Source organism: Mastomys coucha, unplaced genomic scaffold (assembly GCF_008632895.1).
Source record: "Mastomys coucha isolate ucsf_1 unplaced genomic scaffold, UCSF_Mcou_1 pScaffold6, whole genome shotgun sequence".
Classification (NCBI taxonomy): domain Eukaryota; kingdom Metazoa; phylum Chordata; class Mammalia; order Rodentia; family Muridae; genus Mastomys; species Mastomys coucha.
This window is the reverse complement of record NW_022196912.1, coordinates 15,045,633-15,053,507: the sequence shown is the minus strand read 5'-3', so window position 1 is coordinate 15,053,507 and position 7,875 is coordinate 15,045,633. Positions and strand designations below refer to the sequence as shown.

At 40.2% G+C, this 7,875-nt stretch overlaps 1 long non-coding RNA gene across 2 annotated transcripts; it reads right to left on the bottom strand.

Annotated features, from left to right (window-relative positions):
• Positions 1 to 706: 706 nt before the first annotated feature.
• On the bottom strand, positions 707 to 4,098 carry LOC116080662. Of its 2 annotated transcripts, none has more exons than XR_004114521.1 (3): positions 4,029 to 4,098; positions 1,328 to 1,719; positions 707 to 838 (listed from the first exon to the last, which is right to left on the bottom strand). It is a non-coding gene; the product is annotated as an uncharacterized LOC116080662 (long non-coding RNA). The 2 variants fall into 2 exon arrangements; XR_004114522.1 differs by lacking the exon at positions 707 to 838 and adding an exon at positions 859 to 973.
• Between the last annotated feature and the right edge of the window lie 3,777 nt (positions 4,099 to 7,875).

Genomic DNA, 7,875 nt, shown 5'->3' with positions numbered 1-7,875 from the left:
TGGATAAAGAAAAGGTGGCAAAAATGCACAATGGAATTATTCTCAGCCTAAGAAGAATGAAATTAGACCTTCAGGAAAATGGATGCAAGAGAGCTAATCATGTTAACCATGTTAATCATGTTAAACAAATTAAGCCATTTGCAAAAAGGGCAAATGGTGTCCTTTTTTCTTATATATGGCTACCAGGTTTTATGTAGATACAATAAAAAATTGTATACATAGACATGACATCAAAGGAGAGATGCAACTGTCTAAGAGAGCAAGGGGGGGGGCTAGTAGCAGAGGTGAGGAGAGAAAAAGGGGAAGACAAAGGAGTGTATACTCAGTATAGAATCTACATAGTATAATGTCCTCACCTAATACAATGTCATGTACAATGGATATACTTGATGATGAAAGTTAACCTACAGGAGAGATATGCTGAGAAGAGGGTAAGTGCTCTATTATTTAAAAGAGCTGATTCCCACCCTTTACTCATTGTTCTATAATTGAGGGCTTGTGGTTTTAACTTCTTTAAAATATAAAATGATTAAATTGAAAAGTAACACACAAAGAGCTGAAAATCTTCAGTAAACAACAACAGAAAAGCAGAATTAACAATCAAGCAAAGTAAGCCAAAATTTAAAGCATCAAGTATGTGTATACATAAAAAAGCATAAGGCTCCATATTTTTTAGATTTATTCTCATTTTTATTTATGTATGTGCATGTATCTGTGTGAGTGTATACCATATTTATTTAGTGCTTTCAGAGGCACGAAGGTGTCATTCTCTTGGAGCTGGAGTTTAAGGATGTTGTGAGCCACGTGCTAGGGGTGCTGGGCACCAAATTCAAGTGCTCTGTAAAAGTAGGAAGCCCTTTTAATTGCTGAGCCATTTCTCCATCCCAAGACTCCATATTCTTTTTCCCATACTGATGATATGAGTGGTCATATGCCCATTGTGGTTACATTATTGGATGAAAACATGAAGTCTCTATGACAAAAATAAACAGCACATCTGTCTTGGCGAATTGCTTCATTATACAGAATACTACTGAATGAGAAACTACTGGATATTGAAGACTTTAGAGTAGTGGTTCTCAACCTGTGGGTCATGACCACTTTGAAGTTTCAATGACCCTTTCATAGGGGTCACCTAAGACTATCAGAAAACACTGATAATTACATTACAATTAATAACAGTAGCAAAGTTACAGTTAGGAAGTAGGAAGGAAAATAATTTAATGATTGGGGCTCAACACAACATGTGAAGCCTTATTAAGGATTGCAGCATTAGGAAGATTGAAAACCTCTGCTTTCGAGAATGCTAGTGAACCTGGACTCTTACCTGTCAATAATAGATGATTGGATTTTGAATCTTTGAGAAGAGGCTCCTGGTCCATCTGGCCTAGTATTGACCAACGTATGGCTCTCTGGGTGACTGTTTCATGAATTCAGATTGTTTTAAATGTTTAGCAGTTTACTTGAGAATCTTCTGGAAATTATAGTCATATATTTACTCTCTCCAAGGAGATAGGAAACAGGGTAGGTCTGAAAGTCTCTGGATTCCAAGTATCTCATGAGCAAATAGAGAGACAACCATTTGCAACATGGGGGAGTGGAAAAGCTTTCTCTTGGTGTAATGCTGGCATTTACAACCCAAACACAGAGCTTCAATGTCTTCCATTTCTTCCCTCATACTTACAGAATAGTTGATATAGGCAAGGGCTGTGCTGGGAACTGTGAACAACAGAAATGGGGTTCACTGACCTTTCCTCAAGGAGCTGATCACTGATGAGAAAATATTCTCACATAAACAATGAAATAAGAGATAATAATCATTGGGGATTAATAATACCGAGTAGATATAATTATTAAATTTTCCTCTGCTACTTAATAAAATTTATGGGGTCATATGAAGATATTTATCACTCAGTCACACCTAATTACACCCTTGGCTAAAGTTCTTACAATAGTCTACCTGCATCCTTCATTTACATTCTTCCAAGGTCTGGTTAGTCATCAAACCAAGTAGATGGGAGTACCTTAGCTGGCTTCTCACAGCCCCAGAGATGAAATATCCAGCATTTAGCAGGCTACAAACATCTTCTGCCTGGACCTGGACCTACTTACTTCTACAGTCTCATCTGCCCACCTGCCATGTTCCAAACAGTGAGTAATAGAGGTATTCCACAGAGTGAGTAATAGAGGTATTCCACACAGTGAGTAATAGAGGTATTCCACAGAGTGAGTAATAGAGGTATTCCACACAGTGAGGAATAGAGGTATTCCACCCTGCTGTGTTCTTTCACTCTTCTCAGGGCCCCTTCCCTGACTTTCTTCCTGTCCATCTGACCGATTAGTGTTCTTTGCACCTCAGCAGGACAATCATCTTTGCTTTAGGGTCCTGCCCACTGGGCTAGTACCCCTCCTCTGTGCTACTCATGGCCCTGTCCCACCTATTAGCTTCTGGAATGTACACCCATCTTCCTAAGCCCTTACTCATCCTTATACCATGCTTTGGTAGTCCTCCTCCCTTTAGAGGCAATCATCCCTTCCTCTGATGAGTCATTAAACTTTGTTTATGCCTCCATTAAAGCCCCAGTTGTTTTGGCTTTATGTTATTCACTATGGCGGTTTATGAAATTTTTGTTGTTGACAGTGTATCAAGCTTGCTATGTAGTCAGGGATGATTGTGAATATCTGATGCACCGGTAGCCATCTCCCTGCTCCTTTTATTTCACCTATTTGCAAGCCATTTCAGAAGACATCCATATCTTCTTCATCATATTTCAGCACAATACCAGGTGGAACACCTATGATTAAGATCATTATTCTTTGTGTGGTTAGTTAGGCCTCTAGGCAACCAAACATCTCAAGGGAAGTGTAGAGGGTGTTTCATTTGGCCCCATTTCTGGACATTCTAACAGGTCATACCAGTCTGTATCCGACATAATGAACCACACACAACCAGGCGACGGGAATTTATAGCATGTGTGTTTCATCTCTCAAGATAACTCTTTTGCATCTATGATGGAGCACAAGGAAATAGTTTGGATCCAAATCTGCAGTATAAAAAGGCAGCTTGACAGCCATACCATTGTTTTCTGCTAGAGCTAGCAGGCAGCTTCGGCTGCACATTCCAGAGACATGAATAATATCAGTTGTGATTACACTTCACCATCTCCTTCATCACCAATCCCGTAGACACTGAATATAACCTAATTAGGAAATGTGAAAGCACTCGTTTCTGGGAAGGAACATTAAAGGGAAGAGAGGGATCCCAGCTTCTCCCTGATGTGGGTGGGTCTCACTGAGAGTCACATACAGGTTGGAATCTGGCAAAGTTCAAGGGTAGACAGGGCCTGCCTAGTCACATTCCTCACATAATCAGTAAGAGGGTGAGAAAGAGATACAGCTGGGACTGGGATGCCTTGACTTCCATCCTATAATACTTTCTTCAGTACACAATGCAGCAGATGTTAGGACTGATAAGTCAATCAAATGAGTATTAACTTATTAGTATAATGCCTTGCCTAATACTTCTATTACTTACTGTTTGGGCTTCTCTCAATAGAGACACTAAATTTTTTTTGCTGACAGCTCCTTATCTGTTCCTTTGTGCTTGTGTATCTCTTCATCATGGTACTTATGTGGCACCTGGAAGTTATTGCACTGCCTTCCAACATGCAGAGAGTGGGAGATTAAGGATGTCTGCTAGTTAACGTACAAGGATCAAGCCACTGTCTTTTCCTTTGTACACAGAGAAACATTTATACAGCCATGTCTCCTTTCCATTCCTCCAGTCTTGGTGAGCCCCTGATAAGTTGCTATTTATCTCATATCTCAAGTATTCTGGTGTTAGCATTAAGAACAACTGGCAAGAAGAAAGAAGACCCTGTGGGCAGGAGGCATCAAGAGACTGTCATCTGCTCTGGGAATGAGCATCCAGACAAACAGAGTCCCAGTCAACTGATTTAACTTACAGGACTTCAATCTTTAAAAGGTTAAGGTTGATCTTTAACCTTTGAACTTTGGCAGATACCAACCTGTGATCCTCAGTGAGACCCACCCATGTTAGGAAGAAGTTGGTATCTCTCTCTCGAACCTCTAATACACTCACCCCAGATTCTGTTGACTCAGTATAGATTCTAGAATCTGTCTCACATTGACCATGTGTCAGTTTCAGTGTTCTGAGATTTGTTGATGATAAGATGTGGGATCTCAGCAGCCCAGATCACTAGAATTCCTTGTCTTGAAATTCAGTTAAGCCAACCGGTTACATTCTTGTAGTTTGATGCCTGTGTTTCCAAGTGTTTTCTGTACCCTTGATTTCATCAAACATGGCTTCCCTGAAACTTCTGAGTAACCCTGCAATTTTATTGCTTTTTCTTTCCCTGGGACAATATTCTGGCCTTGGAATAGATTTCTATGAACTACTAGATTTTCACTTAACTTTCTTAACTGACTGTCTGTCTTTTAAGAGCGAGCATCTGGCTCTGTCTGGATGCTGTTTAATTGCCTTGGTTTCCAGATGCCGTATTTGCTTATCCTAGGTCCTCTTGTCACTTTGATCCTTACCTCCCCAGAAGTACAACTACCCCTATTTTGCCTTGTGGCCATCCTTTACTAAAACATCTCACAACTGGATAAGAAAGAATAATTTTAGGCTCAGAGGAATTTGGTGCCTTTATTAAATGCATATTTAACAAATATCAGAGACAGGCCTCAATACAAGATTCCTTTCTCTAAATAGTTTGTTGTTTGCCTAAATCCATACTATTTGTTCTGAATATCTTAATAGTTTTGAAAATTAGGTTGGGCCAAAGAAAAAGCATACCAAGATTTAGGAAATCAGTGCTGTATTATTTTTGTCACTTGATAGGCTTCTTCTGGTTGATAATATATTTCTTCGAGATCTTTCCAAACCTTTGAAACAGAATATTTAGTACCTCCAGACTCAGACAAAGCTGCCATGTGGATGGGAAAAAGTGACAATGCCAGGTATGAACAAGTAAGGTCCCAAACTCCCTTTGGAGTTATTTGGGATGGAGGCTTCCATTTTCCAAACCTATACTACTATTTTTGTGGTTAGGCTCTTGGGATATCCCATAACAACTGACTAAATGCTGCTGGGGCACATATTCACTGAGTAGCTGAAGTAATGCCTGCATCATGTTCTTGCAACACAATAGGGAGGGTCCAAATCTATTAAGGAGTGTTTAAGTGTTAGTCTTAGTAGAATTGTCTCCTGTTAACAGTAATGATTTGGTCACTAATGATGCCAAGTAGAGAGGAGTCATTGAAAACTTTTCCTAAATTTTTGTAACTGAAATAACTGGTTTTCTAAGTGACCTGCAGGAGGCTACTTGAGAGAGAGAGGGAGAGACAGAGAGAGAAGAGGAGAGAGATCAGATGCTATGAAAGGAAACGGTGTGCAGATGTGTGGTAGAGAAACATCAGGGAAAGGCACTCTGGTATCAGAACGCTCAGAGTGAGGGCAAGGAGCTAACTGGGAGCTAAGAAAGAATTGTAGGCAATGTGGCCTTAGCAGACAGGAGATCTGCACTATGGAACACAAGATAGTTGTTGGAGAATTTGGCCTTCAGTGGCTTTGGTCAGAGTAAGCTCAAGTTTAGAGAGATGTTTCTCTATGAGAAAAGTTTATGCAACTTAACTCTAACATGGTATGGTCAGTGGGATGACAAATTAGCTACTGGTCCTTACCACAAGGGACCTGGAGACAATCTAGAAAAAAAAATCTATATATTTATATATCTAATATATCTAATATCTAATATACACTACATAATGTACAATGAACAATCTATAATCTATACTCTATAACATATGATATATGTCATTTGTCATACTTCATATATCATCATATATGTTCATATATTATGTTTATTGTATCTCATGCATTTTTTATATATTTATGATATATAATATAGATAGATGAGCAAGTAGCCCAGGTAACTGAGGAATCTTCACACCTAACGCACAAGAGGAAAAGTGAACCAGAAGAGAAGAAACAGATTTCTACCACTCATCCTTGCTTTAGTCTTTGTCCTTCTACTTGGTCTATAAAGGACATTTGGATTACAATAGAATTGGGTCTAAAGAAAAGAAAAATTTGAATAGCAATTAAGGGATGTCACAATGTAAGTGGCTCCTTTCTTAACTGGTTGATTTGCATGGTGTTTTAGTTACTCTTCCATTGCTGTGATAGGACACCATGAAAAAGAGAGCCAATAAAGAAAGAATTTACTGGGGGTTTTGTATAGTTCCAGAGGATTAAAGTCTGTGACTATCACAGCGGGGAGCATGGCAGCAGGTAGGCATGGCACTGGAACAAGAGCCTGGGATTCTGAAACCTCAAGTTCCACTCCATAGTGGCACACCAACTTCAGCAAGGCCATACCTCCTCCAACAATACCACAATACCTAATCCTTCCTAAACAATCTGCCAAACTGTCGACCAAGATTTAAAATATATGAGTGTCTTAGTTTCGGTTTTACTGCTGGGAACAGACACCATGACCAAGGTAACTCTTACAAGGACCACAGATAATTGGGGCTGACTTACAGTTCATTATCATCGTAGCAGGAAGCACAGCAGCATCCAGGCAAGCACAGAACTGGAGGAGCTGAGAGTTCTACATCTTCAAGGAAGCTAGGAGCAGACTGTTCTCAAACAACTAGGAAGCGGGTCTCAAAGCCCACTCCCACAGTGATGCACTTCCAGGACAGGAACTCAAGAAGGCAGGAACCTAGAGCTAGAAGCTGAGGTAGAGGCCAGGGAGTACTACTTCTTGGCCAGCTCCCTCTGACTTGCTCTGTCTGCTTTCTTAGAGAACCCAGGGATGGCACGGCCTACTTACGACTAGATCTCATGGAGGCATTTCTTCAGTTGAATCTCTTTCCCTTCTGATGACTCTAGCTTGTGTCAAGTTGACACAAAACCAGCCAGCACATCTGGAAACAGAAGAGGGGTGGTCAGTGGTATCTGAACCAAGAAGGAGAAGGTATATCTAAGAGGAGAACTCTAAGTGAGGGGTCAGAAACCTAAGGTAGAGCTGATAGAGGTCAACTGATACTGGATAGCCTTAACTGGATGACAATTGTAATAAACTTCAGTGGACGAAGTCTCCACTGAGGTTGCGAAAAATCAAAGAATGGAAGGTTCTTTTCTATCTGACCTTCTAGTAAGGTCTTTGAAGGGCAGGTTTCTCAGTTCTACATAGTCTGATCTGAGTGTTGCCCGGGCTTCCTCAGAGATGGTAAATGGCTGAAGATGGATTTGAGGAGGGAGTACCTAGAGAAGGAAAGAGCCAAGATCTCTAACAGAACTTAGTTGGAAGCCAATCCAGGAAGGCTGCCCCAAAGACTGCTGGGTGAGATGGGAAAAGTACTCAAAGGGAGTCTTCAGGGTTTGGTGAGACTTAGAGTCATGGTTTCCCTTCTTTGCTGGTAGTGTTTATTGTACTGCTTCCTATTAATTAAATTTCTATGGAAATAGTCTTGTAATGAGAGTATTGGCAGGAGAAGAAACATGGTTGCTTTTTTTTTCTTCTCTTTCTTTCTTTTTAAAGTTTCTGATATTACTAGATATGTTGAGGCCAAAACACAAAACCAGCCAGCACATCTGGAAACAGAAGAGGGGTGGGATAATATTCCATCTAAAGCAATAATACATTGGGAAATTAATTATGTAGAGAATTACAGAAGGGTTTTCTGTGGTGGCTGTTGTACTGATGCGAGGAACACTTTAGAAATGAAGATGCCTCAAAGCATTCATTTTTGATAGTATTGCTGAAGAAGTGAGAGTTAACAGTTGGTATGGAGGTCGGAGAGATGGCTCAGTAAGTTAAGAGCACTTATTGCTCTTGCAGA